The 7,786-nt window shown below is 45.9% G+C and overlaps 1 long non-coding RNA gene across 1 annotated transcript; it reads right to left on the bottom strand.

Moving 5' to 3' along the window:
- Positions 1–147: 147 nt before the first annotated feature.
- Positions 148–6,991, bottom strand: LOC122163154. The gene is made up of 3 exons (XR_006169834.1): positions 6,845–6,991; positions 3,752–3,882; positions 148–232 (listed from the first exon to the last, which is right to left on the bottom strand). It is a non-coding gene; the product is annotated as an uncharacterized LOC122163154 (long non-coding RNA).
- Positions 6,992–7,786: the final 795 nt, after the last annotated feature.

Below are 7,786 nucleotides of genomic sequence, written 5' to 3'. Positions count from 1 at the left end.
AGTTGCCCCGCCATCCCCGCGCTAGGCCGGCCCCGAGGCCCGGGACGCACGCAGCAGGGCTGGCCGGGCCCGTCCCCGCTCCGCCCCGCCGCCGCCCCCGGGCTGTGCTCCGCCCCGCCCCCCGATCCCCGCCATCACGTACCTGCGCTCCGCACCACGCGCGGTCCCACCGCCGCTGCGAGAAGTCAGCCCGTGTCCCGATGGATTGGTACGAACAGAACTCCGCGTCCAGCTGAAATGGGGCGATAGAGGCCAATTAAAAAAAACACAAACACGAGCGTTTCATTGAAGTTCCTCTGTAACAGTTCATATATTTCTATCTGTCCCCTCCCCCGAAGTCTGAGAGCAAAGTGGATGCTCACAACACTGAGGGACAGAGGCTGCTCCTAGCTCTGCTTCGTCAGGTCAAGTCCGCTCTGTATCCTCCCTCCCTCCTCCAACACTTTCCGTCACTGCTTTATCCATTGACAGTTGTGTGTTTGGGGATGAGGACTATCTCTCAAATGGCACAAAGGGATAGCTGCAATGAAGTCACACCACGGCAGAGAATTTTTGCTGTTTCCCAAGCAGCTTTTAGTTAATGTACTGCACACACACATGCACACACCTGATGTTTTTTCCTTTTCCTTTGCAAAAATTGATGTTTTATATAAAATTCCTTAACTCCAGAGGAACTGGCAGCACTACATAAACCACAACCTGGATCTTTTCAAGTGGTGAGAGCTCCTATCTCAATCCAGAAAAACAGTCAAGTGCAGGCCCAGCTCCAAGCACCTGCATCTGTGGGCTTGACAGCATCTGTCCTTCCCCATGGAGACCATGCTTTGCTACCACAGAGGCCAGGAAGGAGCAACAGTAGCTAAAAGCTCTGCATGAAAAAGGCCAGGAAAACCAAGGAGAGTAGAAAGATACAGTTTTATTATTTCCTTTTCCCTCAAGTATCATTTGAAAGATGCCTATTGTAACGTGAGTGCGACTCAGCTTTCCTAGAAGGGCTCAACTGCATTGGCTCTGACTGTGGAGCCTGCAAAGTGACAATGGAGCAAATAGGACAGTTGTCTGTCGAGGTATCATCACAAAGAAGATTTAAGTGTAAGGGCAAATAAGCCATAAATAAACAGCAGAAAATTACAAGTCTACCTATTGGAAAGGGAGGACCTGGAAGAGTCTTTCTGTGGGAACACTGGAGACAAAACCAAACCAACCAGCCCTTGTTATGTGTTACATGATGTGATGCATGAAACAGCAGAGGAATGAATCTGGTGACTCAGCCCTATTTCACTCACACAATGGGATTTTGGCCTAGAATGCCTCACTACAGCAGAGAGGTAGGTAGGCTCAGCAAGTTCAAACGACTGTTTTGTCACACCCTTCCCAGAACTGTCTCTATTCCTACCTCCGGTCTCCCGTTCTCCCTGTCCACCTGCAAGGTTCCCACCCACCTGCCCTCCCTGTGTCTCTTGCTGCCTGTGACACCCAGGTTTTGGGCAGCTGCAGGGTGAGGACATGCCGGCTGGCTGGGAGGTGCCATGCCTGTGCTGGCTGCCCAGCTGGTGGAAGGCACCCAGCCATGCAAGCAGCATGGCGTCTCCCGGCCATCTGGCAGGCCAAACAAACTGCTACATTGGCCAAGCACAGCCTGCAAGCCATATGCTGTTTAAGTCTGGCAAAACATTCCCCTGTTCCTTCAGTCTGCCTTTTCGTTGCAGGCTTCAAGAAGCAACATGCAGCTGCACAGCCACCACTCCCCGACATTCTGTTGCACTCCTCCATATTTAGTAGGCATTGTGCAATGCTGTGACACTGCATCTCTGCCTGTGAATTCATTTTGTTGAAGTCCTTGAGAACACGCACTGGGGATGCCTTGTTCTCTGCAACACAGAAACTGCTTCAGAGGTGTAGAGAGCTGTTCATCGTGTCTGACTCAGTCCTTCCTTTGGGGACTTGCCCAGGGCTTTGACATGAATGCTATGCTGGTCACAGGATGACTTAGGAAATCCTGACTTTCCCCGAAACCAAAATGAATGCACATGGGAAAAGACCTGACATTTCTAGGTAATAAAGGAAATAAATCTTGATAAAGAGCCTCGGGAGCACTGCATTAAATTCCAGTGATTACAGACACTCTCAAGTTCCCCTGATCGATACTGCCTGAAAGCACCATCATCTTCTGCCTTCTTTCCTATCTGTACATCATTGACATCATGGGGACCTCCCTCTATTTATTACAGAACTAGATTTCCCCTTCCATGGGTCTGCAGTTCAACCAAACCTCTCTGTTAGGAAGAGGACATGCCTTCATAGTCCTCCGTTTCTTTTATTTCTTTATCTAGAACAAGTTTCTTAAGAGCCCTCAATTGAAACTGTCAGAAAACAGAAAATTCCTCATTGCTTTCTCAAACAGAACTGGCAAGAAAAAAAAAGTTCAGACTAAAATGATTTTTTCCATTAGTATTCACTGCTAGTTCTGTCTCCAGCATATCAGCTAGTCACGGCCCTGGTGGGACAGAGAGCCAAGCAGCAATGGATGAAGAGGAGTCCAGGATGAGCTCATAAGAAGGAAACGAATGATGATGTAGGATGGAAGCATCAGAAGCTGTCTAGGACTGATAGAAAGGACCTTAAAAGAGCACAGATGGATCTCAGTGTATTTTAGTTCTATTGTTCTTGTGAATGCCTCTTTCAGGTGTGCTGTGTTTCCAGCTTAACCTCTGACTGAAGCATTTGCACACTCAGGTGAGTGTTTGTGCCTATCAGAGGACTCTCTGAGAACAGCTTATGGTTCTGTGCTTGTGGGTTGGTTTTTTGTTTGTTTTATTTCTGTCACTTACAGCTTAGCCCTTAGAAAGGGCCTTTATTTAATTCTGATCTCACTTATCTGAGATAAATAGCAAGCACCAAAGAAGGAAGTGGCATTTTAGAAGTAAGATCCTGATCTTTTGTAACCCCAAACCTTAGCAGAAGAAAGAAAAAAACAAAGTTAATGAGATGGGAGGGAAGTCTAAACTGTTTTTTAGTGATGGATAATCATAGAATGGCCTGGATTGAAAAGGACCACAACGATCATCTAGCTTCACCCCCCTGCTACTGCAGGGTCACCAACCACCAGACCAGGCTGCCCAGAGCCACATCCAGCCTGGGCATACAGTACGATTATATTAGGCAATTTGATAATAGTTGATCTTGGTGTCGAATAAGCAATTTTTTTCACAGGCAGCAGAAGAATGCAGGCCCAGAAAAGGTAAATAATAGTGGATGTCCTCATATGGAGAAAAATGAGGCAGGAAAGCTCAGCTGGAACCTCAGACAAGGCAGAAACAGTGAGTCAACAAGATCCGGCTTTTCCAAGATACAGTCCAAGCTGCCTCAGTTACTAAAGCCACACCTTTGTGTCAACTCCTGAGCTCTGAGCAACCAAGTCATAGCTTCAATAACGAAGTTGCTTTCAAAGTATTTTAGGAAAACAGTATGTCAGTGCATGAAAGTTAAAAACACTGCTGTGCAATACGGCTTCAAGAAACACAGTAAGCAATGGAGCCAAGACTGCTTAGTTCCTCAAATACCTCCTTGAATTTTAAAGGCTGCAACAGCTGAAGAATATCCTTTTGAAACCAACCCACCCTAAAGCAACTTTAGGCAAACAGAGCCCAAATTTTGACAGGGGTAGGTGGCAAAGTATGTCAGCAGGCACTTATTTTACAGCCACAAGCTTTAATATTAAACAGACCCTAGCAGTGTAACACAGCTTTACCCAGAATGGTCTCAGACTGCTGAAGTAGTTTCCAGTCCCAGTTCTGAGTCCATCCCTGTGGTTTTGACAGCTGAGTCCAATAGGTTCCTCCTCAGAGTGTGTTGCTTAGCCAGCAAAAAGCATTTGCAAACCTGTATAGAAAACAACAATAATCTTTCTGCAGATTTCTTCACCATTTGTAGATTTGTCATTCTAGCTGTATTCATACACATATATAGCTAAGCAGTATGTGTTTCAGAACATTCAAAAGTTAAATAACGTCTGCAAAACAAGTATGATTTTGTTCCATGTGAAAGTTTCAGGAATTGATTTATTGGCAAAAAGTATCTGAGGAAAGCAAAGCCATGTTAATCACAGTCTTGCAGTGCTGCAGATGGGCATTAGAATCTGCTGTACAAGTATATCCAAAACCAAACTCTTGGCATGCAAGTATTTCAAAATGCACTGTGAGAGAATACAACTTGTGCTCTTTATGGCCCATGCAGCCTCTTAAAAGCAGGTTAAAAAACACATTTATGAAGGCAGTAAGGAATCATGCAGCTATATCTGAAGCTTATCATTTAATAACAAAGCAGAATGAGCCATGGAAAAAAAAAAAAAAGGAAAACTTGTTATCATGATTCCAAAACCTCATCTGGTTGACAGGAGAGGTGGCTGCATGCAGCATCATTCAGAGCATAAGAACAGAACAACTTCCCTGGACTCCTTGGGACTCACAACCCTTCTCTGCAGTCCACACAGAGACATAAGCCTTAAGGGGCTCAGCAAGCTTATCTTCCCTTGTCAGCACAGCAGCTTAAAAGGGATGGACAGAAGCAGAGGTCAGATGCCAGTCTCAGTCCTGCTGAACGCCTTTGGGAGGAGGGCAAGGCAGGTAAATGGGCAGATCGTCAGAGGACTAAAATTGCTAAGATGCAACCTTAAGAACAGTTAAAGATGCAACATTTCCCTTTCTTGTTCCTTATTTTGATAAGCAGGGCAACAGTTAAATCTATCAGTACTCAAAATATCAGGCCAGGGATCTGAGTTGGCAAGATACCCCAAGTCCCCAGGTCTGGAGCTTACACCACAGAAGCTTTGTTATGAATCTGGAACAGTCCCAACTGCACCATCTCTGGCCATATCCCAACCCTCGCACCCTCCTTGCTGAAGGGGAGCATAGAAAGCACCATGGAGCTGTCAGTGTCCACACTTGGAGTGTTGTCCACTCCTGTGTGCTGGGAATGCTTACAGGGAACATGGAGGAGTGAGGCTTGCAGGGGGCTCTAGGCCTGGGGCCCCTGGAGAAGCACATGCATCTGAGCTCATTCTGAAGGTTTTTTTTCATAGAAAAGAGTTGATGCGAGTTCATAAGTTGCTCCCTAGTGCACCACATAAGCATTTTTTCCCACTACCATCACAACAGAGCAGGCCATGCTTCACCCACGGTCATACACTATCCATTCAAATTAAAACATCGGTGAGCTAGGCTAGTGATTTTCAATCAGTCTCTGATTTGGAGGTCACAGGGGTCCATAAACAACAATTCCGGATGTGCAAAGTGCTGGTATTGGATCTTTTACATACTTTGCATCCAGTAACCCTTAAATATCCAACACACAAGAAATCGAGCTTGGTAGAGAGCACTAAAAAAAAAATAGTGAAGTACATTTTTAATAACTGACCCTCTTAACTTCAAGGGAAAAAGGACAGATGAGAATTTTCTCTGTCATAAGACTGACAGTCTGACTCAGTTTCTGACATGCTATAAGAGAAGTTACGTGATTACTGAGAAAAAGACACAGAAAACATCCCAGAAAGCGGCAGTCTCAGAATAAATCACAAGATGAAACACAGAGAAGAACAAACCCCGCAATTACAACTCTGTAAATCTGACTTTACCATATATAAGTGTGATAAAAGTGTGCAAATCAGAATCATTCAATAAAAGTGACCTAGCAGAACCAACATATCTGGCTTCAAACAAAAGACTAAATCATAACAATCTGTAAAAATATACTAATTTACATTACTTTTGATATTAGAGTAACCACATTGCTTGACAACTGGCTTAATTGTGCAGAAGAAATAAAAACAGCAAGTTACTGAGCAGAGAAAGGTATTTTGCACGTTTAAAACAGATGATGGTTCTGCTGTGTCAGAGCTGTTCTTGAGGCTTTCATAGTGGTCCAGCAGAGACAGACAAGTGACATTATCAGATGACAGAGAGGCATTTTGAATAATGGGAAATAATTCCAAGAGGTATAGAAAATTGTAAAAATCAGAAGTAAAAAAACAATCCCTTGATTTTTAGCCACAAGCCTAGTAAATGATAGTTTCCTATTGATTTATGATTTTATAGCACCATTACACTCCATCTTGCTTGGGATCACGCTGTAAATCCCCTCACCCTTTCCCATTTGGGCAGGGAGGAACCTGATGAGGTTTAATGAGGGCAAGTGTAGAGTCTTGCACCTGGGGGGTAATAACTGCACGCATCAGTACAGATTAGGGGAGGAACCTGGTGGAGAAGAGCTCTGCAGAGAAGGACCTGGGGGTCCTGTTGGACAACTGGTTGGCCGTGAGCCAGCAGTGGCCAACAAGGTCAGTGGTATCCTGGGGTGCATTAAAAAGAGCACAGCCAGCAAGTCGAGGGAGGTGATCCTCCCCTTTACTCTGCGCTGGTGAGGCCACATTTAGAATACTGTGTTCAGTTCACAGGTGCTCCCCAGTTCCAAAAAGACAGGGATCTCCCAGGAGTGCAATGGAGGGCCACAAAGATGATACAGGGCCTGGAGCATCTCCCATATGAGGAAAGGATGAGGAGTAACCTGGGTCTGTCCAGCCTGGGGAAGACTGGGGGGGAGAGGGAAGGAGGGAGGGGAGTCTGATTAATGGTAATAAATACCTAAAGGGGCAAAGGGATGAGGCCATGCTCTTCTCAGTGGTGTGTAGTGATAGAACAAGGAGTAATGACCTAAAATTTGAACACAGAAGTTCCATACAAACTTGCAGAAGAACTTTATGGTAAGGGGGTGACGGAGCACTGGAACAGGCTGTGCAGAGAGGTGGTGGGTGGTGAGGTCTCCTTCTATGGAGATATTCAAGACCAACCTGGATGCCAATCTGTAGGGAGCTGCTTTAGCAGGGGGGTTAGACTCAATGACCTCTTGAGTTCCCTTCCAACCCCTGCGATTCCATGACGGTTTATTTAGCATTGATATCTAGAAAGGAAGCGGAACATTTAAGTGAGAAAAACAAAGCGGAAAGAAAACACGAGCTAAATGTCTCACCCAGCCTCACCACACCGCGTCAGTTCGTGGCGCAGCTGAGGCAGCCCGACCAGCTCTACCAGCCCCGTGCCCAGCGGGACCCGTCCGCTCCTGTCGGTAACGCAATGCAGCGAGCGCGCACTGCCACCCGGCGCCGAGCCGCCGTGCTGCACGGACGGATGGAAGCAGGCGGTCCCACAGCGCCAGGCATTCGCCCTTACCTTCAGGAGGAGGCTATTAGTGATTTCTCTTCGTGCAGTCATAGGAGGATGTACGGCTTCCCCTCCAGGCACGGAGAAAAGCTGGTAGTGTTTTCAAGTCTTTTTTTTTCCATTCACACGCATTCAGCTTTTTGTACGGAGGTTTTAGGACCGGTGATCTACCAGCTGGTGGATCGTAGCAAGCAGAAAGACCTGCCTACAAGCTACAAGAATTCTCTGAATTGGAAGCGAGTTGTGATCCAGCTGGCTTTTTCCCATAGAAGCGTTAGGATCTTGTTTCTGTGCTGTCACAAAGTGTCACAAATGCACTGCATTAATGTGAAGTTATTACCACCATTTCTGCCTGCCCAACACTGGCAGAACAACGCCTCGCCTTTGCACCAATTTGTTTGCATTCCTGGAGGCAGGGGAATGCGTTCATATTTCTCAGCTGGTTAGTGTGCTAAAAAATACCTTAAAAATGAGAACAGCCATTCTTAAACACTTAACCCAGAAACCAGGTTTGAAAAGAAAAATGTAAATACCATGTGAGCAGGTAGGTCCAAACAGTTACTTAACTTGGC

This window comes from Centrocercus urophasianus, unplaced genomic scaffold (assembly GCF_019232065.1).
Source record: "Centrocercus urophasianus isolate 14NV4802_14NV808 unplaced genomic scaffold, USGS_Curo_1.0 seq_23, whole genome shotgun sequence".
Taxonomy (NCBI): domain Eukaryota; kingdom Metazoa; phylum Chordata; class Aves; order Galliformes; family Phasianidae; genus Centrocercus; species Centrocercus urophasianus.
This window is presented reverse-complemented; position numbering and strand designations above follow the sequence as displayed.